The sequence below is a fragment of the Colossoma macropomum genome, unplaced genomic scaffold (assembly GCF_904425465.1).
Source record: "Colossoma macropomum unplaced genomic scaffold, Colossoma_macropomum, whole genome shotgun sequence".
NCBI classification, from domain to species: Eukaryota; Metazoa; Chordata; class Actinopteri; order Characiformes; family Serrasalmidae; genus Colossoma; species Colossoma macropomum.
The window spans coordinates 4366230-4392782 of record NW_023494801.1 but is presented as its reverse complement, the minus strand read 5'-3'; the positions used below and the strand labels follow the sequence as shown (position 1 = coordinate 4392782).

General features: G+C 38.7%; 1 protein-coding gene across 1 annotated transcript in view; it reads right to left on the bottom strand.

Moving 5' to 3' along the window:
• The window catches only part of sstr3 (somatostatin receptor 3), a 36730-nt gene extending 24215 nt beyond the window's left edge, over positions 1–12515 (bottom strand). Inside the window, exon 1 of the mRNA XM_036589716.1 lies at positions 12133–12515. The gene's annotated coding sequence lies outside the window, so the exon portion shown is untranslated. The remainder of the gene's footprint in view (positions 1–12132) is intronic.
• Between the last annotated feature and the right edge of the window lie 14038 nt (positions 12516–26553).

Genomic DNA, 26553 nt, shown 5'->3' with positions numbered 1-26553 from the left:
TAATTTCTGACACTGTGAGGCTGTTCACAGCTTGTATCCACATGCGTTTGTATTCAGGACAGGTGTAAACACCCCCAGGACACGCTGTGATCGGATTACAATCTGATCATATAAACCACATTCAGAAGTGGTCAGAGATGGACAGACAGGAATGTTATTGCAAGGTGTAAACAGGCTTTGCATTACTGTTATCTGTAAATATGGACAAAAACACATCATATTGCTTAAAAAAGGTATTGGCAGCCATGTGGGAGCCTGAATTGTGTCTATTTTGTTCATATATATATATATATATATATACTATTCATACTCAGTACATAAGCCTAAGCATCTTTTTGTGTGTAATGATTTAGGCATATAGCATGCACAATACTAGGTGATGGTTTATATGCTATCATTACTCGTTGGCTACATTAGCCTCAAACTTAAAGAAGCAATCTTCAGATACCGAAGATGTCTTGGCTGATCAACTACATTTGGTGTAAAAGGGGAAAATGTTGTAAATTTGTTTTTTTGGGGCCAGACTCTTCTTCTAGCATGTCTAATAGTGAGGCTTATGGTAGGCTTCGTGCTATATGAGGTGCACATGGCTGCAGATGGTGGAGTATGTGTGTGGGTGGAAGTGTATGCACAGAGCAGTGATGGTAAAGACACGCGAGTAGACAATGCGCTCGGACACTGTTCGCACACCGAGTGTCATGCTGAGGCACAAAGTGGCGTGGGAAAGCATGCGTTGGAGGTGCTGACATGTTTATGAGGGAAAAATAACAAGAGACACATACCGTACAACATAATGCCAAACATGGACATGCACACAACTGCAGTAAGCAACAAAAACGTGGTACCTGAATGTGAATAATTTCTGATTGAAATAAGCTAGGAAATTGGGTAGAAAGTGCAGATTCTAAACTTTCAAACCATACTACATTTGTGTTAGTATGCAGAAGAGCATATTAGAGTATTTTATTATGATATTTGATTAAGTGCTTATTATGTACAGTCTTTATGTATGTTGTTCTGTAAGAAAAAAAAATCCTTTACATTTTTGCTGTGTTTTTGGCATCAAAACAAACAGAGAAAAGTCAAAAGTGCTAACCTGTCTGTGCAGAATGTTAATTGTAAGGATGCACTGAAATTTTTCATCCGAAAAGGGTCAAAAGTGCCAAAAGTGCCGCTATGTTTTTGGCCAGAAAAAAAGCAAAATACAAAAAAAACAAAGATTAAATAGTCTTACAGTAAAGTGTCAAAATGTAACACTTTACAAATCATCTTAATAGTAGCAAGCAAGCAAAGCTTATTTATATAGCGCTTTTTACAACAGGTGTTGTCACAAAGCAGCTTTGCAGAAAAATCATTGTAGAAAAAGAAAAGAAAATCAGCATTACAGAAAAAGAAAAAGAAAAATCCGGGTCCAAGCCCCTATGAGCGTCACCAGTGCCGACAGTGGCAAGTAAAAAAACTCCCTAAGAGCAGGAGGAAGAAACCTTGAGAGGAACCAAGACTCAGAAGGGGAACCCATCCTCCTCTGGTCGACACTGGATAGCAAACATTGTTAGTAGAGGTATTATAGTACAAAGTGGGGAAAACAGGTAATTATTTGTCGGCAGAAAGCAAAAAAGTCCCTGCGAGCTTACTGACGTTATTTGTAGACTTTTTGAAATGACAGAAAAATTCACCAAGGACAGCCAAAGTGCACAGTAGAACTTGTTGCCTTGGTTGACCAGCAGAGCAAACCGACAGTAATAACCAGACTTCTAAGCATTAATACACACTGCACCAAGCCAATGTACATTTCTGTACAACTGAATGTACAACTATGTAAAGTGACCACAGATTACCCACTGCTGTGTTTAAAGCGCCAGCCAATGTAAATCTATGTTTTCCAGGTAGGTTAATCTTTCTTTTGTGGGCACACAACGTATGTCCTGTGAATAACTTTCCCGTGTCCACTGAATGCATTTTGCCAACATCTCCTTTCTCAGTGTAAACTGGGTGGTCCTAATCTAAACTCTGTGGTTATTCATTTGTAATCAGTATCCTCACAAATCACAAAGCTGATGTGACTTGTACCACCCCACAGCTTTAACAAAACTTGAGAAAGTGAACCATAAAAAATAACCTGGCAAGCATAACTGAGCTAGCAAGAACATCCATTCATCCATTCATTCGGTCAGCCAGCCATGCCAGCAATCCCTGGACGCAGCAGCAGAGAGAATAAAAAGTTGACCTTCTTTAAAATTCACCGTATAAAAGCTTTTTTACCCATTTCTCTTACTGTTGTATTTAGTTCTGCTTAAGTGGTGTATCAGACTGAAAGTGTTGGACTGAGGGCTGTCAATCAAGGGTGCTGATTAGAATATTAGGCCATGCCCAGACAGTTCTCAGATCTTTAAGCAATTTAAGCCATGTTTTAGTACATTTCTGTCTTTTCCCCAATCAAATGCTGATGAATGTTTAATGCAACGCTGAACTTTAGTTCGTACAAATACTTTCAATATTTTGCACTGTGTTCCTTTTAATGGATTTTATGGATAATGCAGAAGTGAATCTAGCACTATGTTTGCAATAATATCAGCAGTTTTCAGCATGAACTAAAATGAAAATAAAATAATTTCACAACAGATTGTATTGACAGATTTTTGACTTTTTATTGCATCAGTATTTCTTTATGAAAACAAATCAACTACAATTCATACAGATATCAAATGATCCTCCCCATTACTACTATTGATTTTATAACCACATAAATGTATTGTCCTGCCATGCACTTTGCATGGAGATTGTAGCAGCAGAACTGTTTACTTATTAATTATTTACAAAGGATAACTGTGCAGTTATCAGAATTATTAAAATACTGCAGTATATCATCTTAAATGATAACCGTCTCATCTCTAGCACGTATGTCGCAGGTGCAGAGGAGACGCTCCAGTGAAAGTAATTACAACTGTTTAAAGAGGTGATTTAAGATTGATTCCGAGAGACTGACTGCCAGGTTTGTCAACTGAGGTGAAACACGGCTGGTGAAGAGCTGCTAATTGGGCAATGGGACAATGTGAGAAGCCAACTATTCATCACTCCCCTCTCTCTCTCTCTCTCTCTGTCTCTCTCTTGCTCGCTCACTCGCTCTTCATTTCTCAATACTGCTGTCTTACTAGGGACAATATGACAATTATAAACAGCTTCCAAACAACAACATCCAGTGTATAGTAACTGGAACGGCATAGAAACAAGTGGCTGGTTGGATGGCAGTGCATTATGACGTCATCTTATTTTCACCAATTATTTGATTTTTCCTCCTGTTTCTTCTTAAACTGTTTATATTTTGCAAAAGCTAAATAAAATATATTACTGTATAGCCTTTTTAAGTGTGCCATTACTGTTTTGCAGGCACATAAAAAAGATATCACAATATATATCATAAAAAAGTCACGCTACATTTTTGTCATACTGCCCACATTTATGTGTTTCTTTTTTTCTCTCACTCAATTACACACTCTCCCTCACTCTCTCCCTCAATCTTTTTCTGTCTCTCTATTCAACACAGTAAGCTTTCTTGGCATGATAAATGATGCCACATTTGTACTGACATATAGGACAGTCTGAAATGAACTGATAGGGCGACGGCGTGTGAGTACTCAATCTTTAGAGAGTGACATGACAACTCCTCCCATATTAGACAATGCGTTTTGAGCACATACACTGACTAATGAAGACTGAGTGGTGCTGTCTGTGAGTGATTTTTATAGCTTTGTTAAACACATAGGGCCGGATGGACAAGGCTACTGACAGCTTTACTAACGCTCAAACCATCTGCGCAACACTGCCGTCTGCTATGCAATGACAAGATCGAGTGGAGTTAGAAAGAAAGAAATCTCAGGGGTGTTTTTGAGCAGGATCTAATGAATACATTACAATAAGCTGGAATATGCGGTCAGCAACTTCTGAAATGTAAAACTTTTGGGGCTAGCGCTGCTCCATAAGCTGTCTAACAATTACATAATGGCAGTCTGCATTTGTCTCAGGAGACTAGTGGCAGCAAGTCTGGAAAAAAAAATGTACTGAACTATTTTTATTTCCAGATAGGCAGGATTTTTTTTTCAGGTGGACTGGCTTCTGGGGCTGAAGGTTTTCTGAGTCTGTCTGATTTCGTTGAAATCTTGTTTCTCTGAAGAAGCCAGCAAGATAAAGCCAGTGAAGTGTCTCAGCCCTCATGCTATTTCCATCTTATACACGGTTCGCTCCTTTCAATCAACTCTTCAGACAGTTACGTATAAATGGCTCAGTCCAGAGTTCCAAGACAAGCTATTCCAAAGCTGTATCTCGCTAATTCCTGACATCAATTTTTTACTCAACCTAGGTTACACAAGGCCGTAGAGTGGGCAAGATTGATAAAAATGTACCTTCTAGATGAGTTAGCAATGAGTTTTTATGACTCAATCACTCATTTCCTGTATGTTTAAGAATCCTGCATGGTGCTCATTTAAATGCATTTTTATTATTTAGCACTTTCTAAAAGCCAAATAACTTGATTAATTGTCAAAATACTTGGTAGATTAATAATTTACCGATAAAATCAATGGTGACAGACCTATCGGATTCTCACTAGCTACTTTTTTACAAAACTTTTAGAAGCTTTTCAAGCCCCTGCTCTTCTAAGCACTTGATTAGTTGATCCTAGTCCACTCACAGTCTTTCTTACTGCATTCCATTACATTCAGGCTTCACTCCTAAACTGCCTTGCACCATCCCTGAAACGGAAACAGTCATTGTGTACGGCTGGGTACCTAAAGTCAATACTTCTATGGCACCAAATTAATTACTTTAGTACTATTGCATATTCATACATTCTTCAGTAGTCAGTCGTAAAAGCATCCATACTTGTTCCATAATCTAGACTGCTGATTGTCTGTCTAAATTACATTTCGTATGCATGTTGTTTATGTCAGTGCTTCTTGATTAGTCTGCAATTCGTTTCAGTCCATAAATATTTCACCTTCCTGCACCTCACACTCATTTGTGACTTAAGCCACACTCACTTTCAGTTTGTAATTCAGGAGAAGGTATCTGGAGAGTATTGTTAAGGAGTCTGCAGCAAAGCCAAGGTATTTCTATTGGTAACAGCATCAACAAAATTAGACACTTTGAATAAAAGTGTCTGGTAAATGAATACATGTAAATGCAAAACAAAGTACACACCAAGTCTTTGTTGAAATACTCCACTGCTATGAAGGACTGGTTCCATTCTTCCTTCCACACATTACTCAAGAGACGAGAGAGAGAAGCTTAGACCAGCTGGCAGCCACACAAGTTCCCTTATACGGGGACAATCCAATAAAACACCTCGAAAGTTGTCAGGCTAGTAGTAGACTACGTGCAACTTGGAATAGATGCTGGACCCTTGAACTCTTTCCAGCAGGACAGTTGATACATAAAACCTGGCCTCAAAAAAGCCTGTTTACTTATTTAAACTCAATTACTGGATTATAAAATTCTGCAATATTGAAAGGCTCTGCAGAGTGGGTAACGTTCAGTTAAGTTAATTTACAGTGCTGAGTTTCTGCACCAATTAATCTTCAAAATAATCAGCAAATTACTTGGTTTCAGTATAATCAATAGTGTTAGCCGCAGGTCATGTAAACATGGAATATGCAAGCTGGGCATGTTGCATTCACCCTACCATCCACGCAGAACAGTGGGTTTGAAAGATGAATGCTCTGTTCAGTGCACAAAAAGGTCAAACAGCCAATTGGGCACAGAATGGTCAAACTTTGATTTGCGGTTGTCTGACTTACAAACTGACATGATGACAATAATTGCAACTGAATTTTATGTTGAGGTGTTTTATGTGCAGAAGTGTTATGCTGACCCTGCATTATTTGACTGAATGGAAAATATTCAGTTGAATTCCTACATTTTTTGGAGTGTTATGTAAGTGCCGACTACGCTACACAAGACATTCACACAAAATTTATTTGATTTACTGCCTCAAACTAAAGCTCCACTATATCCTACAGTCATAATTCTTCATGAAGCATAATTTTCACATGGAATATGAGAGTTCCTCATTAGTCAGTTGTCAGAGGCTTTTCATACACTGTAAAAAAAATGGCATTTTTACAAAGGTACATAACTTGGCTCCCATTTAACTCCAAAAGTAGGCAAACTATAACCAGTAAATTGCATTTAAAATTCTATTTAATCTCAATTTAAAGTAGGCAAGTGAACTCATTTTTTTTAAATGCTCAATCCCTTTTTTACAGTGTATTGTACCTGCCCTTTACACTGTGTAAACATGGAATAAAATCTCTTTACACTGTTAGATATAAATGTCCTGTACAGGTACATTTTTCATTCATGATGGTACAAACAATGTAAATGCTCCCTCAAAGGTACAACAGTGGTTTTAAGGTCCAATTGTGCAACTTAAATAAGTTTTTCCAGGTGAAAAGTTCGTATTTGTGCCTTTTCATAAGCTAATGTTTTAAAACAGAACAATAAAATAAAAGCCTGGAGACGAGACGGGGTGTGTGGAGTCAGTACAGCTTAGGAAATATAATTTCAGTGGATTATGGTGCAGTTATGTTCCCTGACTAAAGGTACTGAGATGTATCCTTGAGGTATCACTCCAGTGACAAGAGCGGTACCACCCCAGTGACAGTTCAGTACCTTTATTTCTGAGAGTGTATATTAACATACAAACATTTTTTTTTCCTATAAAACTGCTATATTGGAGATATACAATGCTCTGAAACAATATTCTTCCCTCCTGTGACATATGGCAACAATCTCATGGAGCTAAACAGGAGTTATGTAAGGAGAAAAATAGCTTTATGGTCTTCTTCTTTGCTCATGCTGTCACAGTAATGTGAGTGAAATTGACTCTTCCACACCATGGTGAGTAGTGAAAGACACCTTCCAGGCAGGAAACTGGCCTCCGTCCTCAGTCACTAACCGCATTAGGGGCTAACTATATCAGTAGCTAACGGTATTAGTGGCAAACTGTATTAGGACTGCGAGGTGATAGTGAACTCCATCAAAAGGTCATCAGCTGGCGAGACTAGCTTTAGTGTTCAGTGCCTGTTGAGTATACACAGTGTAGGAATCTATTCAGAGTTAAAGGAATTGTTTGGTAAAAAAAACAAAAAAAAAATACATAAGTTCACATTTTCTCAAATGTTGTCAACCAGTTAAGACATGTTAGGGAACTGAAGTTTGCTTTTTTAGTTTTGCAATGATACTATGATCCTAAAATTAGAGCCTCATCAATATATCAGCTGGATGATAATACTGGCTTATATTGTCAGTATCAGCTCAGATAATGCCCTGATAATTCACATCTTTTTGTGGTTGTAGCATCACCAGAACTCAAACTTATGGTCTTCTGCTGATCTTTAATCAGATCATTTGGGAAATCTGTAACAACCATCACCAGTTTATCTATTCAACAATAAAGGCTGAATTATTAACTTGAACATGGACTGTAATATTTCTTCTGTTGTATTTTAAGAAATGTGAAACAGACAATCATATCAGTCAGTAAAGCACTCTTCACAAGAAGAGTATAAAATTAACATTTTAAATATAAACATTTAACTATATTGGCCAACATTATTGTTTATCTGGATTTTGGTTCGACCCTACCTAAAACATTACATCATTTGATTTTTCAAAACTTCTGCGCAGTTTGTTTAGATGTAAACAAAGTCATTCAGAGTGGTTTGGTGTGAAAAGTGGTTTGTGTTCCGTTCTAGAGAAACTTACTGAGTCAGCATTGTTCACAGCGGTGGTGATAGGAACCAGACATCTGAAGAGTTTAATGGCTCTAAAAGTTAAACTATTTTGGAATTGCTTTGAATTTAGATTTGTAAACTTATTTTTAAAGCATATTAATGGCAGATAGGTACATGCAGAACATTTTAAGGCAAAATAGTCCCTAAAGAAAACTATTTTTTTCCAACTTACCACTGTTTTATCATCATAAACATGTGGGTTCACTGGTAGTTTGTGATAGTAAATAAAATGGCTATATTTGCGTAATAAATATAACAACCCCTGGTTCCTATCACCGCTGTTTCTTTACAGTAAGCCACTTTACATCAAACCACTCCTAAGGACTCTATTTACATCTCAATGATTGAATGATGAAGAATTTTTGAAAACCTGTGTGGAATTCCCCTTTAAGCTGATAAGTATTGTCAAATATGTGTTTCCTGGCACTGTGAGGCATACTGTTATCTGTAAAAATGGACAAACATACGTACATCTGTCTTGAGGCCTGTCAATTTTTATAAATTACAACTGGTCAGAAACCATATAACCAAACAAGCAAACTTCAAGCACTAAACATGCCAGATGTGATAGTCCGCATTTAGTCTGAGGTGGATATTGTGTAAATTCCTTTAAGGCAGGGCCGACTGACCTGTGCCTACACATCATGCCGTGAGGAAGAAAAGCGAAGTCTAATGGACGTACTTGAAAACGGAGTCGTGCAAAGCTCTGTAGCTATAACTCTCCACAGAAATGTTAAGTCATCAGTCAGCCCACTTGGCAGGAGAGAATTCCAGTTTCAGCAAAATCACGTGGAGGCAGCGCCAACCCACATGCAGGCTATGACAAGTGACTGAAGAAAAGTATACCAAAGCACAGCCCTAAGCATACCCCTACCAAAGAGTAGCTGCCTTCAAAGACGTCAGATCCGTGTCTAGAACTCATGGTGAGAGGAGAGAGGCTGGTGTATTTTGATTATTTTTGCAGCAGTGTGACAAAAACTTTTTATTATAGCTTGGTGCTGCTTGGCTATGCTTTACACATCTAATATAGAATACAAATTACGATCTTTTCACAGTCGTAATATTCTTTTGTTGCACACTGTTTACAAAGAGGGGTCTATACATTGCCAAATCAGTAAAAACAGGCTCTTTAAAGCAGTAGTTTTCAATCTCAGTCCTGGGGACCCAAAGCTCTGCGCAGCTTCAGGTGTTTTTTGCCTCCAACACAGCTGGTCTGGCTCATCAGGTAATTATCAAGCTCTTTATGAGCTGGATCAGGTGTGTTGGAGGAAAGCGAATACCTGAAACCGTGCAGTGGGTCTGCAGGAATGGGATTGAAAACCACTTCTTTAAAGAACCATATACAATATGATCTCAATCACAGAGAACAACAAATCTGAGAACAATTTAAGCATGATAAGAACGATTTAAGCAATCATGGTATGTTAAATTGGAATGGTTCTATATATAACTTTATCAAAGAACAAACAGGTTTGTGAAGGCTACTTATACATCATTACTGAAGTAACACATAGACCTTATAAATCATCGTTGCTGAGCTAAAACCTTGAGTACAGGGCTGGGCAATATGAAAATGTATGTATCACAATACAGTACACTTTTCTGAGCATACTGTGGATATCAGTAGTGCTTGTAGAACTGACCAACTGCATGTTTCAATATAAAGAGAGCAACATTAGTCCTGCTGGAAATATAGCTGTTGCTCTCTTTATATTGAAACATGCAGTTGGTCAGTTCTACAAGCACTACTGATTTAGTGGATTTAGTGCAACACAGAATGCAAAATATTGGATGAAAATCAGTATAATCACAGTTTTTGACAGTATATTTTAAAATGTAGCACAACTAATTATTTTTTCTCTTTTCCAACTGATTAGATGTCTGAAAAAATAAATACCATGACAGACTGTGTATCATGAAAATGTCGAAGTATCGCAATATTGTATTTTTTGCCATATCAAACACATCTACTTGTATCTCTGTTTTTGTTTCATTTTTACTTATTTGCACAATTTGAAAATATTTTCACACCATGTTTAAAAAGCCACAATGAATGGACCAATAGAAATGATCCAAAATTACTTGGAAAAAATCTTGTTACACTACAACTTAATAACGTGTTTTTGGATGAAAGTATAAGGTTTCTGGATGAAAGTATGAGGTTTTGTACCATCAGCAACTGTACAGTACATTGCATGTCACAACCATTAAGAAATCATGGGAATTGTAAACCAATGTCGATATTTTTAAGTACATATTTGCCATTCAGTGCATTTAGATGCACGCCAATAATGTGAATGTTATCAGATTCGGCAGTTGTCTGATTCTTCAAGTGGTCACGTAAACCGCATACTCTGATTTTAGATCGGAATAAGGCCGTTAGATTTTTAGAAATCCAATAAAAAAAGCTGTGATCAGCTTTTTTAGTGCATGTGTACTCTTACTCTGATTTCTTTCGTTGTTCATAGTCTGTCACAGCTCCAGCGAGATGCCAACAAAACACTTCTAGATGATGTTCTTTCACATTTTCTGGTAAAGTGACAATGTTAAAAAAAAGCCTGATGTTTATGTTTGACGTTACGTTTACATCACGTCTTACTCTGTGAGTTTACTGGCTGGTTGCAGAGCAGAAATCCGATTACTGCCTGACTCATGTAGACCTGGATTTTTCTCATTAAGTGATTACCCAAGTGCAAGAAAACGCGCTGAACCAATTACTGACAAAATCTCATTTTCTGCAGTTATCAGATTACTGAGTGCATGTAAACACCCCTGATGCCAAAACACATATGAAATATAGAAATTAAGAAACTTTACAGAGAAATATAAACTATATATAAAATGCACGGCGTCGAGTACAAATTCTGCTCTTCAAATATCAGTTTGAAATATCGGTCAAATCTAAACATTGATCAAAGCTGATACTTTTTTAATCAATTAAGTGCCAAAATACTGTGCATCCCTAATGACCTGTTTATATTTATTTGTGCCGGGCTTTTTTAAGCAATTATCTGTTAATATCGAAATGATTCCAATGCTATGGTGCATGCCTCATGAAATGTCCATATTATCAGCCCACTGACCATATAGGACCACTTGGTAGTTCTACAGACTTTAGTCCATCTGTTTCTCTGCATACTTTATTACCCTGTTCTTCAATGGTCAGCACCCCCACAGAGCAGGTCTAATTTGAGTGGAGGATCATTCTCAGAACTGCAGTGACACTGATGTGGTGGTGGCATGTTAGTGTGTGTTGCGCTGGTACGAGTGTCCACTCACTGTCCACTCTACTCCACCTGGTCAGTCCACCTTGTGGATGTAAAGTCAGAGACAGTAGCTCATCTGCTGCTGTACAGTTTGTGTTGGTCATCCTCTAGTCCTTCATCAGTGGTCACAGGACGCTGAACATAGGACTCTGTTGGCTGGATATTTTTGGTTCTTAGTCCAGCAGCGACACTGAGGTGTTTAAAAACTCCAGCAGCACTGCTGTGTCTGATCCACTCACACCAGCGCAACACACATTAACACACCACCACCACGTCAGTGATGAGAATGATCCACCACACAAATAATACCTGCTCTATGGTGGTCCTGTGGGGGTCCTGACCATTGGAGAACAGGCAAACAGAGTATGCAGAGAAACAGATGGACTACAGTCTGTAACTGCAGAACTACAAAGCGCTCCTGTACGGTCGATGGAGCTGATAAAATGGAGCTGCTCGTGTGTATCACAGACCAACGCAGTCCCATGGTTGAATACGGATTAAAACACAGCTCACTGCACTTGGGCAACTTAATTCCCCCCAAAGCAATTAGAGCCTAACAACACCTGCAGCACCATGCGCCTTCTCCTCAACGGTGCTCTTATTTAATGGTGTTATTATCCCACACTGTTACAGTTGAGCCGAGTTTGAGGCAGACACTTTTCCCTGACCTGCCTCGGTCCTCAGGTTTTTCACACTGCAGAGATTTAAAGTGGGAAATCCCTCAAACGAGTTGCGCTTGGTGTTGCTAAGCACAACCCTGCTGAAAAAGGACCATTAGCAGCCATTAGCATTAAAACCTCATGGTTTTGCTTTCCAATTTGAATTGGCTTTAGAGTTTCCGATAGAGACCAGTATAGTTTCCTGTAGAATACCTTTAGATTCCATTAGGAAACCATCAAGTGCATTCAGAATCAGTCATTGGTCACCTGTTAAAGGATTTGGATCGTTTACATTGTGATATTAAACATAAACACATTACAAAACCATTAGGAAGTAACTTAACAGAGGCATTTCTGCTAATGGTTTCTGTTTTTTCAGCAGGGAAGAAAACAGCGAGGAAAAAAATCCAAACTTACCTTGACTAAACCGAGTGAAAGCGCCAGACTGTGATCCCTCGGGACTCATCCTGACAGGAATGAGGCAGTAAAGTCTCTTTTCTGCGCTGTTTTCTGTCAGTATGTTTATTTTTTGAGCTAACGTTTTAGCTTTACTTGCGTTAACGCGGCTGTTCTACAGCGCAGCGGCGTTCCAACCGCTCGGCGCGCGACTCGAGGCAGCTTGAAAGGCGGGAAAAGCGCGACGCGGGAAAAAAAGTCTCCTGTCCTGTCTCGTGTCCCCTCCAATAGAGAGCGCGAGGCGCGGAGTCCTCCTCAGGCATCAGCTCTGCGTTTCTAGATGCTCGTCAGCTCGTTATGACTCGGTGCTCCATCGCCCGGCTGTAACCAGGTAACGGCTCTTCCGCGAGAACTCACCTCAGGGACGAAAAGGGGGAGGTGTTGATACAAATCAGTGCGCGTGTGTGCGCTCGTGCACGGGGCATGTAATTTATATATAGGCCTATGTATTTGTGTTTGTGTGTGTGTGTGTGTGTGTGTGTGTGTATCTGAGCGAGCATTTAAGCCTTTCAGGGGACCCCAAAATGTCCCTTGGATTAAAGGGCCCATATCATTGAAAAGCCTTTTTTATTGATTTATAAGGGAATTCCACCTATTTTTCAAAATCTCTGGATATTTCAGTTGTTGATATATAAATAAAGTCATTCAGAGTGCTTTGAAACTTAACTCAGATTTCTTCACAGTGGTGGTGATAGGAACCAGGAGTCCAGATGTCCACAATGCAAATATAGCCATTTTATTTACTATTGAAAACCACCAGTGAACCTCCCCCTGTTTTCTCAGGTTTTTTGTAACATTGATGATGGTAAAAATAAGGGTCAATCTGATAAAATAAGTTTTCTTTGGGGACTAGTTTGCTCTTAGAACACCTCTTATGTATCCATCCACCATGAATGGATTAACATAAATTGATTAAAATACATTTTAGACCAAAACTACTGTAAAACAATGTCTCCAGGCAGTGTATTCATAGCCACTGAATGTAGACTTTCTTTCTGTGAGGGACTTTTTAGAGGCGTTAAACTCCTCAGACGTCTGGTTCCTATCACCACCACTGTGAACAATTCTGACTATGTAAGTTTTTCTAAAACAAAACATTTCGTATCAAACCACTCTGAATGATTTTGCTGACATGTTAACCATTCAATTATGCAGAAATGTTGAAAAATCAGTGGAGTTTCCCTTTAAAGAGAGTTGGCGCTGTAGGTGAACAACAGCAGGGCAAATTTTAAGCAAACTTCCAAAAAAACTGCTGGTGAAAGAAAATGAACTATTGATGCAAACTCACGCACACTTGCTCCATATGGGTCTCGCTCACAGAGGGATTTGAACCTTTATTTTTTGTTTCGGCAGAGCAGTTTTCACAGCCCTCTGTCAGTCATACACGACTGTAGCCTCAAAAGTTCAGCGACGGCAGGCGGTGCGGGCTGAAGTCACTGTTCCACTTCGCCACCCGGAGACAATGCAGTGTAAAACAATTCATTCACAATAAATGCAACATTTTTTAAAAAAAAAATCGTGTTCCATCACTGTTTTGGCCATTTTTCCTTTACCAATAAACCTGCTTCTCCACCAAATCCGATCATTTTCAAAATTTACCATAGTTACAGAATATACTGTTCACCTCCCAGGCTGTACAGTCCACATATATATAGAAACTAAGCTGCAAAAACAGTCATTGTTTTTGTGATGCCTATTCAGCCTACAGTAGTTCAGCTCCGTCCATTCATGCTGACGTTATAAGGAGTGTTTCAGTTCGGACTGCTTTCTGATTGAGGCTCAGAACTGGCCCGGCAATTAGAACGGAGCTCAGTTCAGTCTTAAAGGAACAGGTTCTGATGAAGCTTGTTTTCATTGTCAATGAGTGCATTTCATGCAATCTTACAACTGCAGGAAATCAGATTTTGTCAGTAATTTGTTCAACATGTTTTCATGCACTTGAGTAATCAGATAATGGGGAAACTCCAGGTCTACATGAGTCAGACAGTAATCAGATTTCTGCTCTGCAACCAGCCAATAAACTCACAGAAGAAGACGTGGCGTAAGCATAATGTAAAACTCAAACTTCATGCCGCAGCTTTTTTTTTAAAACATTTGTCACATTACCTGAAAATATGAACATATGTCATCTAGAAATGAAGATTTTAAATTCTTCATTTCGTCCAGCATATATTAGGTTTCAACGTTGCTCCAAAAGTGTTTTGCTGCATGTCGCAGCAACGCTGCGTGCTCATTTCCAGTACCATCTGTTTTCACACATATGCAGACTGAGAAATCGGAAGTAAGAGTTTACATGCTCTGAGAAATCTGATTACTGAGCTAAAATCCAACTCTTTTTATCGGATTCCTTAATCAGATTTCTAGACCTTACTCCGATCTGTTGTTGTGCTGTTCGCATGACCATTTGAATGATCAGATAACTGGTTATTATCAGATTATAGCGCATGTAAACGTAATCAATGTTTTTTTTTTTTTTTTTATAAATAAGGTTTTTCATGTCTTTTAAAAAAGTGAAGTTCAAAGATTTAGATTGTTGTATTCCACTGTATTCACTACCAAAACACAAAGAGTTTTAGTCCATAGGCAGAGTCTTATTTTAGCCATGCCTCTGCATTGTAGAGCAGGAAGTGAGACTGCATCCCTGTCCCTCATGGCCACGTGGTGACCTGTTAGATCCCATTGTTTTGAAGTCTTTTTTGTGTTTTAATGAAGAATATTCTGATTTCATGTGTGGACAGCTGTTCAAAGCTGTGTTTGCTAGTCATGTACTGGCTAGGATTTTTTAATCAAAATGAGCTAAAATTGTCACTACCGAAACAGTCATTACTGAGACGTTTGGTAAAGTTTTGGTAGCGCTATGATTGTTTTGGTAGAGACACAATGGACTGTTCAGTCATTTATTTGAATAAAATAAACATAATTAAGGTAGAAAGTCACTCAAACCAAAAGCGTTTTATTGTACAAGTACTAGTCCTTCAGAACTGATGAAAATGGTCCAAAATTACTTTGTTACATTAATGATCAAATTCTTTTTTCATTATTCTCCTGTAATCCTTTCAGATATGAAGGTTTTTTTTTTATGACACAATCGTAAGTATTGCTCCAAATGACAATAAAGGTCAGAATAACAGTCTGTTTAGCTAGAAAAATGATAAAATATTTGCACAAAGTCATATTGCAGAAAAAAATACAATGTGTCTTGTTGGATAGCCTTCCTGCGTAGCCTATTCTTAGCTCAAGAACAGGTGAATACAGGGCAGTGTTATCGGCTCAGATAGGCCCAATCAGTGTTTTCCTTTTAAATAACAGTGCTAAAACGTGACGTCAGACTTGATATTTTCTTAGTGCTTTGACGCAGAGGTGACTTTCTTTCACTTTGTCCTTGGTCCACAAAACCAGACTTCAGCTAATTGGGACTTGCTCACTCACTTGCTCACACAAACACACTCTAATACCTCATGTGAACAGTTTCTGAGGGGATGATTCAGGTGTTACATCATTGCACAGATGTTGCAGCTCTATTTTTATTTGTACCCATTTGTATTGATGATAATGCTCACTTGATATTGCTCCATAGATGAGTAAGGCATATTGTTCATGGTTAGATGGAACTGCAGCACCTCCAGACTCGTAACACGGCAAGTCAAATCAGATACGTAACTGTGATTTTATTGGTTTTGAAACCCACACAGTGATGCTAAGACTCCGTCAGCAGACTGACTGCTTCCTATTCGTCCTTAAGAGGTACATTCTTTCTTACTCTGTCCTCTTTCACTCGCTCGCAAGCTCGTACAGTTTTCTGAGGTAAATTAGCAAGCGCTAAGTGACCAGCTGGAGCGCTAACGTTCTATAAGGCTTTGTTCACACAGCAGGTAAAAGTGGCCCAAATGCAATCTTTTTCTTCATATGCGTCTGTGTGAACAGCAACAAACACACTGAATCTGACATTTTCACTTCCAGTTTGAGACGCTTTCATATGTGGTACTGAAATCCGATACATATCCGATCTGCAGCAATGCAAATTCATGCGACTTTTACTTCGATCCAACTCAGCACTCATCATAATTTTGTGCTGCTGAGACCTCGGAAACATTTGGGCTGATGTTTCTGTACCAAAAAATTAGAAGGCGCTTATCGTAAACGCTCCATGTCCGAAGAGATTACGAAAGAAATGACTGAACGTGGCCGTAGGAGAGCGAGGCTGCAGCGTCAAAGAACAGCTAAAGGTCTGAAAGCAAAGTTTAAAAAATCTGAAGACATGAACAAAGTGACCGTGGCCTTTTCACAGCGAGCTCAAACACATTCTGGGTGATGAGCCCAGTGGTCAGTCAATGAAGCTTCATGATGGCTCCTGTGATGCTGGTGAAGATGAAGCTGATCCTCTGGGAGCGACTGGCGTTCGTTGGCAGTTATGATTGTTTACCTCTGGATGAGCCACATGAAGCAACGTGAAGCATTGTTCTTTTGCGCATGCGGGTCAGTTTAGGAGCTGATCAAAATCAGATTTGGTGAGAAAATGAGACTTGGGACACTTTTACCTGCTGTGTGAATGTAGCCTAAGTGTCAGTATATTAAATCAATAAAAGACACTGACTAGCTAGCAATAACCGAGTCCTGCTTCTTTACTCTAATTAAAATGATTGCCATCAAAAAAGCACACTCATAAAGTATTTTGTGAGCGAGCTGTGTGGTTAGAGCTTCCTCTCGCAGCTAATGTAGCTACTTACATTGTTTTTTTGCATTTTTACCCAATTTAGTCGTCTCCAATTCCACCCACTAGTTAGGACTCCCCCAGTCACGTGATACTATCAACGCTAGGAGGGCGAAGGCTAACACAGGCTTCCTCTGAGACCTGTGAAACCAGCCACCACATCTTTTTGAACTGCCGCTCACGCAACGTCATTGGACAGCCGAACGCGCTTGGAGGAAAGCGCCAACCGCCAGATCTGTTATGTCAGCTAACTGATGCCCGCTCTGACCACCATCACGTTGAGTGATGGGGGGAGGGGGGGGCATCCTACTCACCCAGAGAGAGCGAGGCCATGGATGGCTGTAGCATCACCAGGGATCGAACTTGCGATCTCCTGATGATAGGGCCAACGCTTAGGGAGCCCAGCTACTTACATTGCTAAAAAAATAAAACAAAAAACACCTTTATTCAAAAAATGTTCCATTTCTGTTTCCATTTTTTTAGTCCATGGGTGGAGCTTTATTTTAGCCACACCCCTGCATTTTAGGGCAGGAAGTGAGACCGCATCCCCGTTCTTTAAGGCCACATGGTGAGCAGTTAGATCCCATTGTTTTGAAGTAAATGTGTCCCAAAGTCTGAAAAATTAGTGTTGAACATGAAACATTTTCACTACCGAAACACAGATTTTCTGCTGTTAAATAAACTTTTTTGTGTTTCATTGAAAACTATTATGAATTTATGTGTGTACAACTGTTCAAAGCTGTGTTTGCTAGTCATGTACTGGCTAGCATTTTTGAGTTCTGCTCAAAATTAGCTAAACCTGTCACCACCAAAACAATCACTGCTGAAACATTTGGTAAATTTTCAGTAGTGGAACTGAGCTACTTACTTCTCAGTCACAATGAGGTGCACAATGCTAAACATTCCTTGTTCTTCGTCCTTGTTCCTCACCCAGTCATATTCTTGGAGTATTCCAATATTCCATATTCCATATTCTCAGCATTAGCCCTCGGATTGATTTTATCTGGCACAAGTTGTAGAGATTTGAAACACATTTTGGCTGTTTAGCTGATTAGCTTAGCCTGCTGCCACTAAACCAACGTTCTCAGGTCTGATGAGGATATAAACCTGAACCAGCTGCACATGCTCCAGGCTGTTTTCCAGACATTTAATCTACATGCTGAAATTGCCATTCTAAAAGTGTTCACTCCTCTCAGCACACATTTGTTTCTATATTGTAAAGTAATTTGCTAGCCGCTGTGTTTTACCTGTCCTACATTTACATTTATATTTTTTCTGTTTGTCTCAAAGACTGAGTGTCTTTCTCAGTGTAGATTTCAAGCCACATGTCATGTACTGTAGCTTTCTGTGGTCTCAATATGGTTTTAATTTAAAATAGTAATGACAGAATACTGAGTGGCATGTTGTGATGGGAGTCATCACTATGTTCCCAGGGGTCCTATGTTTCCCAAGCCCTTTATTTTCTCACTGAAATTACAACAAAACAACCCTATGTTCCCAAGGCCTTATCTTCCCTCTTTGTAATTTTGGAAACACCATAATGTTCCTGGGATCTTCTAAGTAACTCAAACTTTCATGGGAAATAATTCCATGTTCCTATGTTAGTTCTGTCATATTTTCATGTTCACTTATCTAGCACTTTATGAAGAACACTATTGTAATACTGGGTAGGGCCTCCCATTGCTCTCAAAACAGCCTCAGTTCTTCATGGCATGGATTCCACAAGATGTTGGAAATATTCCTTTGACATTCTGGTCCATATTGATGGTCCATATATAAGATTTTTCAGGTGCCTTTTCATGCTGTGAATCTCACGTTCTACATCTCAAAGGTGTTCTATTGAATCTATCAAATCTGGTGACTGGGAAGGTCACTGAAGAACGCAGAACTCATGCATGAAACCAGTTTGAGATGACTTTTGCTTAGTGACATGGTGCATCATCATGCTGGAAGCAGCCATTAGTTGACGGTAAATTGTGGCCAAGGGATGCACATGGTCAGCAACAGTACCCAAATAGACTGTGGTATTCAAGTGATGATGGACTAGTATTAATGGACCAAAATGTGTGCCAAGAAAACATTCCCCCCACCATTACACCACCTCCACCAGCCTGGCCTGTTGATATAAGGCAGGTTGAGTACAAGGACTCATAGGGTTGGTGCCACATTCTGACCATACCGCCTGTGTGTCTTGGCACAAGATTCATCAGACCAGGCCATGGTATCCAGTCTTCAACTGTCCAGTTTTGGTGAGCCTGTGCCCACTGCAGCCTCAGCTTTCTGTTCTTGCCTGACAGAAGTGGAGCCTGACATAGTTTTCTGCTGTTGTTGGATGTTTTTTTTCTGAGTAAACTCTAGAGATTGCTGTGCATGAAAATCCCAGAAGATCAGCAGTTGTAGAAATACTCAAAACAGCCCGCCTGGCACCAACAATCATGCCGTGGTCAAAATCATGGTTCATGTGAACGTCTGAAGCTGCTGGCCCATATCTGCATGATTTTATACAATGCGGTGCATCTTGTGTGAAGTGGCCTTTATTGTTATTATGTAAGTTGGACCTGTTAGCTGCTCCTCACTGCAGTTCAGTAGTCCACTGCATTAATGAATTTATAGTATAGTTTATATTCAAAAGGATGCTCAGTATATCAGATGTATTTAAGCTCTCTCTTCAGTTCTCCTTCATGTGCCACAGCTTTAAATACCCTGGCCTACCTAAGTAAAACAACGTCCACCTCTCACTTCAGAATGTTTTTACAAAACGTAGAGTACACCCCCTGCCACTGTTTTTAATATCTTTTAATTACCTTATTTCTGCCTCCACTATTACTTCATAGAAATGATTCATACACATTTCAAAGCTGGGGCTTTTTAGTTTTCAAAGCCGCTTTGCTTTTGTGATCATATCATTTTGCTTGCGCTTGTGATTCTGCGTGGAGTGTATGTTGACTTGTCGCTGTATGTGTTCCCAGAGGAGCCTATTTGAAGGTATTTCCCTGTACGCTTCACATTGTAATTGTATTATCCTGAAGACAAGAGAGAGAAGGAAAAAAAGAGAGAGACATTTAGATTGCAGTGTGTTCTAGATGCTTCGTGGCAAAATGTTAAAATCAGTTTCTGGATGAATCACGTTGATGGGGCCAGGCATTGCTGCATAAGAGGTTTTCAGTTTGAACTACAGGGGCCTGCTGGGTGGTCTCAGAGTGAACAGTTAATTAAAGTAATCAATATGTTAATGATAATAATGACAAACTTTGAATGATTACTGATATGCCGCACAATGGATGCACTTGTCTGTTTACCTGCAGTGGAGGTGCTGTAATCGCCTGTCTAATGTCTTTATATCACTACTTATCAAGTTTTATACCCCTGGCTAACTAGTAGCCACAGTCGCTTAATAGTATTTGGGTCAATGGCATGATGTGCACTGTGTCCATTATTTTCCTATAAAATGATGTAACAGACACATGATATATTCTATGTTACCTCTTCTATGTGACTATGTAAACATGTTGGTATAGTGTAGTGGGTAACACCTCTGCTTTCTATGCTTTAGACTGGGGTTCAATCCCCGCCTGGGTAAGCACCCTACACTACACCAATAAGAGTCCTTGGGCAAGACTCCTAACACTACCTTCGCCTTCCTGTGTAAAATGATCAAAATTGTAAGTCGCTCTGGATAAAAGCGTCTGTCAAATGCAGCAAATGTAAATGAATACACTTTCAGTGCAACAAATTCATTTTAGGCATATATGCCTCCCAAAATATGAAAATATCAGGTGGTGTGACCATCCATCTATATATCCACACTGAGTAAACTATTAAAAAGTTGTATAAAATTTAAAATAAAATAGTTTGGTAGGATTTCATGTTTGAAAGCTTTAAAATCATAACATGGCAGCTTTAAGTGTTCAATTTTCTCAAATGTCTTCTGGCACAGCCAACAGCAAAGAACTTTTATTCTGAAATGACATTTTTCAGGTGATAAAATTGATGATCCTGTTTAAAGATGAACTTTATTATTGCACATAAACATGAAACAAATATCAGCATGTTAAGTAGATTGTATACAATAGAATTCAACTTCACTCTTAAATGTTTTTTTACCATTTATATCTTACCTGTGATGACAGTTCGGAGATCACTGCCACTAAGGATGATGCAACTTTTTTCTTTAACTTAGGTGGCTGACTTTTTATTTTTAGCTTTGGAAATGAGCGTTGTGTATTCTATTGAAGTATCCGGTGTCACCAGGCACAGCTTTGAAATATCTGGCACTTCAAATTCAAAGTACATTCAAAGGATCACTAGCTTACTGCTAAAAACCTGAAAGCTTGACTGAGATAATGGCAATAGTGTAACGGGTGCTGAGCAGTGATTGGAACAGAAAATGAAGCAGACTTTTAGGAAAGACATGGACAGTGTCAGGATTTTGATCGGCCTTAACACAGTGACATATTAGTTCATTTGTCCACTGTGCTGCTAAAAGTCCCCACCTTGAGTCAAAACAGCTGTTTAGATTTTCTCATAATTGCTCGCAGGGGCCCCCTATTGGCTCGGGCCCCTGTGCATGCACCCATAGAATCCATTGGATAATTTGGGCCTGGGTTCAGGCAAGAGTAGCAAGCATATTTTCATTTTCTCAGTAATAAAAAGGGTTTGACGCATCTGCATTAAGAGATCAATAAGAATATTTAAGTTCCAACCACATAAACAGATGCAGCAATTCAAACTGGCTTTACAGAGTTTCTCCAGAACTATATTGCAGTCTTTTTTGATTTTACTGAATAACACCATCAAAGAGACTTATAACTCTGTTTTCAAAGCAGATAACTGACTTTTGAAAAGGGACTTTTGTCCTCTGTTCACTTTTCATTGCATCGCTGAGAGATTTGAGCTCCTGAATGTGTTTAGCCTCGAATTTATGAGCTGGTGTTCTAAAAATAGTCGTGGTCTTATCGTATCATGTTAGGTTATTTGTTCTCTATTTACTGCATCTCAGATTAAGATGTGTTTGCTAACTAGTTTTAGATGAGATGGCCTAGATGGACACCCAACCAGGGATCATAACGCCCCCACTCCCCCCCAGTGCCAAACAGAGTCTTTGCAGCAAAGGCCATGTGGCAGGATGCAGAAAATCAATAGCTCATTACTTGCACTTGACTCGGAGATTGCAGTCTTGTTTGTTTGCGGCCTCTTCGGCATCTCAGAGCTGTCCAAGATTTCACTATAAAACGAATTCCCTGAACTGCTTTACTGAGAATCCACCAGACCCAAAGCCACCAAGAACACTAGAGCTGAAAGTTCACTGTGATATTTTCGGTTTGTGTGGTGAGATTACAAACCCAAAAAGGAGGCAAGGACTTACACAAGAGTCTAGGGATGTAACGATTCAGAAAATTCATAATTCAGTCCGATACTATACGGTGAAGTGCTAATTTGATTTCACTTTTTGATACGGCAAAAATAAGGAGTGACTGAAAATGTGTCTGATATTAATGTTTTCATTTTCAGTTTGTTAGAGCATTCAAAATAATAAAAGTACAGTATTCTATAATAAAGCACTAAACAAAGTCTACAGTGTTAGCACAGCACTAATATGCACTTATGAGCACAAGTCTTGATTTTGAGATAAAGAAAAAAGCGATATGTTACGATATGTGAGTCCTCATTTTGGGCTTGCTTGGGAAATTTTTATAACATTTCATGCAGTGTAATTCACACTACACTAAGTTCTTTTGGAGGAACTATGCATTTTTTCCCTTCAGTAAAATTAATGGAATATATTTCAATGGAAATGTGTGTGATTTACCAAGATACCACAAATAAGCAAGCAAGATAATATTTATAAAAGTGTTTTTATTGTGTTTAAATGCTACTTTTTATGTCAGCCACACCGCATTGTTTAATGTCAAGAAAACTGTCAATTTAATCTCATTTAATTTAATCTCATTTAATTTAATCTGGCCATTTTGTGGAGAGGTGTGGATTGTTTTCACAGCAGCAGGTTCTCTCCCCTCCCCTTTCACCCTCATTGCTTGCTAGCAGCTCAACACAGCATCTCTACATTTCACACCCAGAGAGACAACAGAGTCCTAGCTCATCTGATAACAGAGTTATGGAGAAAATATTTTATTTGATTATATTAATTTAAAATTATTAATTCCAAAAATTAATTTTGCCTTTCTAGTTTCACAGTATCGGTTTCAATGTAGAGGATGATATAGAGCTGCCACCTCTGTTTTCCATTTCTAACAACCCACTTATTAGGTTGCTGCTTGTATTCACAGTCAGTGATGTATCTAGAACTTCCAGAAGGCCTAGAGTGATGTTTTTTTTGTCACAAAATTGGTGCCAAAACGTGACTGGTTGATTCATGCTGGTGGTTAGTCTAATGTGTTAGGACTTCTCTTCAGCTCCTGAAGTCCTCCCCAACCGGAGAGCAAAACAATTCCTGATTGGACAATTTTCTGGTTAGCATTTAAAGAATTTAACCCAAAACTTTGCAATAAAAAAAGTAGAAATGTAACATTTGCAGTGTTTAAAAACAAGCATGATTTTGCTGAATAAAAATGAACTAAAAATTACAGTCATGCATTTTTTTGTCCTCAGAAATCATTAGGCCTTCTTTGAAGGCCTAGAAGCCTTGAGGGTTCATTTAGAGTCTGTACTTTTCACTCAACCTCTACACAATGTGCTACAAATGAGATATAATTCATATAACATTACAGTTTTTTTTTGTCACAAAATTGGTCCCAAAGCATGATTGGCTGATTCATGCTGGTGGTAAATCTAACATGTAAGGACTTCTCTTCAGCTCCTGAAGTCCTACCCAATACGAGAGCTCATTTAGCTACATCTAAAAAACAATTCCTGATTGGACAATTTTCTATTTGGCATTTAAAGAATTTAACCCTTTCGTTTTCATCCCAAACTTTACAATTAAACAAAAGTAGAACTAGAGCTAGCAGTGTTTAAACACAAGCATGATTTTATTGAATAAAAAATGAACTAAAAATTGCAGACATGCATTTTTTTTGTTTCTCAGAAGCCTTGTGGGTTCCCCTCTGGTCTAAAATGTAATGTCTCAAAATAAATAAACAAGGCAAAGATGTAAAGGATCTTTTTCCTTTATGCAAAACAAGGCTATAAACATGACAATAACCTTACATCAAATTCAAATCATAATCAAATATCTCCTCTTCTACTTATAAACACCAATCTAGTATTGAAACTTTAGAATCTGCACTTTCTACACAGCCTCTACATAATGTGCTACAAATGAGAAATAAATTTATAATAAATTACAGCATGTTTTTGTTATCACCAGCAATAACTGTACTGTTAGGGATTGATATATTGTGAAGTCCTAAAAAATCCCACTACAGCTCCAATTTAGCTGTGACATCTGGTACAGACTTCCCTATTTTAGAACAAACTAACAGTGTCTGGGGTTATGTAGCTTTTTCCTTGCAGGACGACCTAGCCGTCCTCTTCTCTGTAGCCCCCACTCCTACAGAGCAGTAAAGGTTGCCGGCGAGTGGTCCAGGCCAATTCCACTCCCCACACCATTAAACCACACACACAGGCTTCTAAATGTCAGAAGGAAAGAACATCTCGTGCTTTCACCTCCACCTCCAAACACCCTCATCTGTATTGTCAGTGCCCCTGTCCCTTAGTGATGGACACTGCACTGCTGATTTAACCCCTTAACCCCTTAACAATCTAGGTGTATTTCATACAAAGGTTTATTATTCAGTAAGTAAAGGGACTTCAAAGCAAACTAATGGCACTATTCTTAGGTTATAGAAATGTGTAGGGCCCATGGTTTGTAACAGGGTTAAAATCCCAGGCTTATTACATACGAAAGCTTATTATTCATGAGCTACAGGAACTTCAATGGGAACAAGTTGAGCGATTCTTAGATTATAGAAGTACTTGAACTTTGGGCCTGCCGATGAGCCCTGGCCATTTAAGGAATCAAGGGGATCTATGGAAGTCAAGGTATTCAAACATGCAAAAAATTTGATAGAACTGCTTACATGCTGGCCAGAAATGCAAAGTAATACCCCCATATGACAGCAAAGGAAGGTTAACTATTAGAGGTTAACCATTAGAAGTTGCAGGGCAATACCAGAAGAAAGCTGTAATTTTGTATGAATTATTTCTGAATCAAAGCTCATTGAAACAAACATGTGGAAAATGCAGATTCTGTCATTTAAATTCAAACCACATTTGTGATTGTAAGTGGAAGAGGAGACATTTAAATGAACTCAATGAATTTGAATGAATGAAATTTATTTAAATTTGATGAAAATTGTTTTAAAGTGAACTGCCTTGTTTTGCAGAAGATCCTTTACATACTTTTGTCATTTTTGACATCAACAAGTGGAGTTCGCACACTTAATGACGTCTAAGCGTTAATGTAAATGTCAGGCCTTCTAGACCTTCACCTTTAAGAACCCTCATTTGTATTGTCAGCACTTGTATTCAAATAGGCCTTTTGTACTTGCCTGGTTCTGTATTGTAGGTACTGAGGCTGATTGACAGTCTCAAGGGAGCTGAAGATGTTCTGTATGCAGTGGGCTTGCTAGCATTGACAGGACAGGGTGATGCTATCCATCATCATTATATCTGAGCTGACCACCTGCCTGCAGGTTATTATGTGAACTCTGCTGTGATTCTAGATGAACAGCACTGAGAATGGCTTGTCGGAACTCTCTTGCTAACAACACTGAAAAATGCATTGGATTTACTTGAGTAAAATAAGTTACAAACTTTCCACGTGAATAAATCATATTGCATTAAATTAACAGAATTATTGCAAGAAGTAAATAAAGTGAAAGAAAGTGTTGATATATTAATGAAAAGATAACATCACTTTTTTTTATCATGCTCAATATTTTCTCATGCTCTACTTTTCCAAGGGTCTGCATGACTATGTAAATTTGGTTTCTGATCTAGTGTTGAATGTCTTCTTTTGCCATTTTGAATGAATTTTCCCAGAGGAGGGTGTGTAGTGCAGTGTGCTGAAATTGTATGACCATTTAGTTTGATATAGTACCTCTGTAATTTCTTCAAATAAGCACAGATTTCCTGCATAAAAAGTCATATTTCAGATGTTTGCATCAGTGTTACACGGCAGGACACATTCAATGACAATAACAACATGGCAGTGTCTGTTAGCAAGTTTTGTTTAACCCTTTAAAATCCCAGGCTTATTACATACTAAGGCTTATAAACTACAGGGACTTCAATGCAAACTGGAGTTTGTAAGTGTGTAATAAAACTTTGGGCCCAAGGCCATGCAAGGAGTTCGGCAATAATCCACGAGAGGCCTTGTGTTACTGCGATTTTATCACAGGGGAAGGGTGTTATTAGGCATAAAATTGCAGTAACTCACAGCCTTGAGTGGCTTATTGCTTTTATAAAACGGACAACATAAAATATGATAAAATACACAATTGTTCAGTAAATAATTTGTTATTATTAAAAACAGTGGACATAAACGAGTATTCAGCCCAGAAACATAGTTCATTCAGTGTGTATTTATTTTGCCAAGCAATCATGAACAGCTAAATGAGCAGAACGTTTGGTCACCCATTGCTGTATATTGTGGTTGTTTCATGAACTTTCTAACTTTTTGTTGTAAGACAATGAAAATATCAGAACAC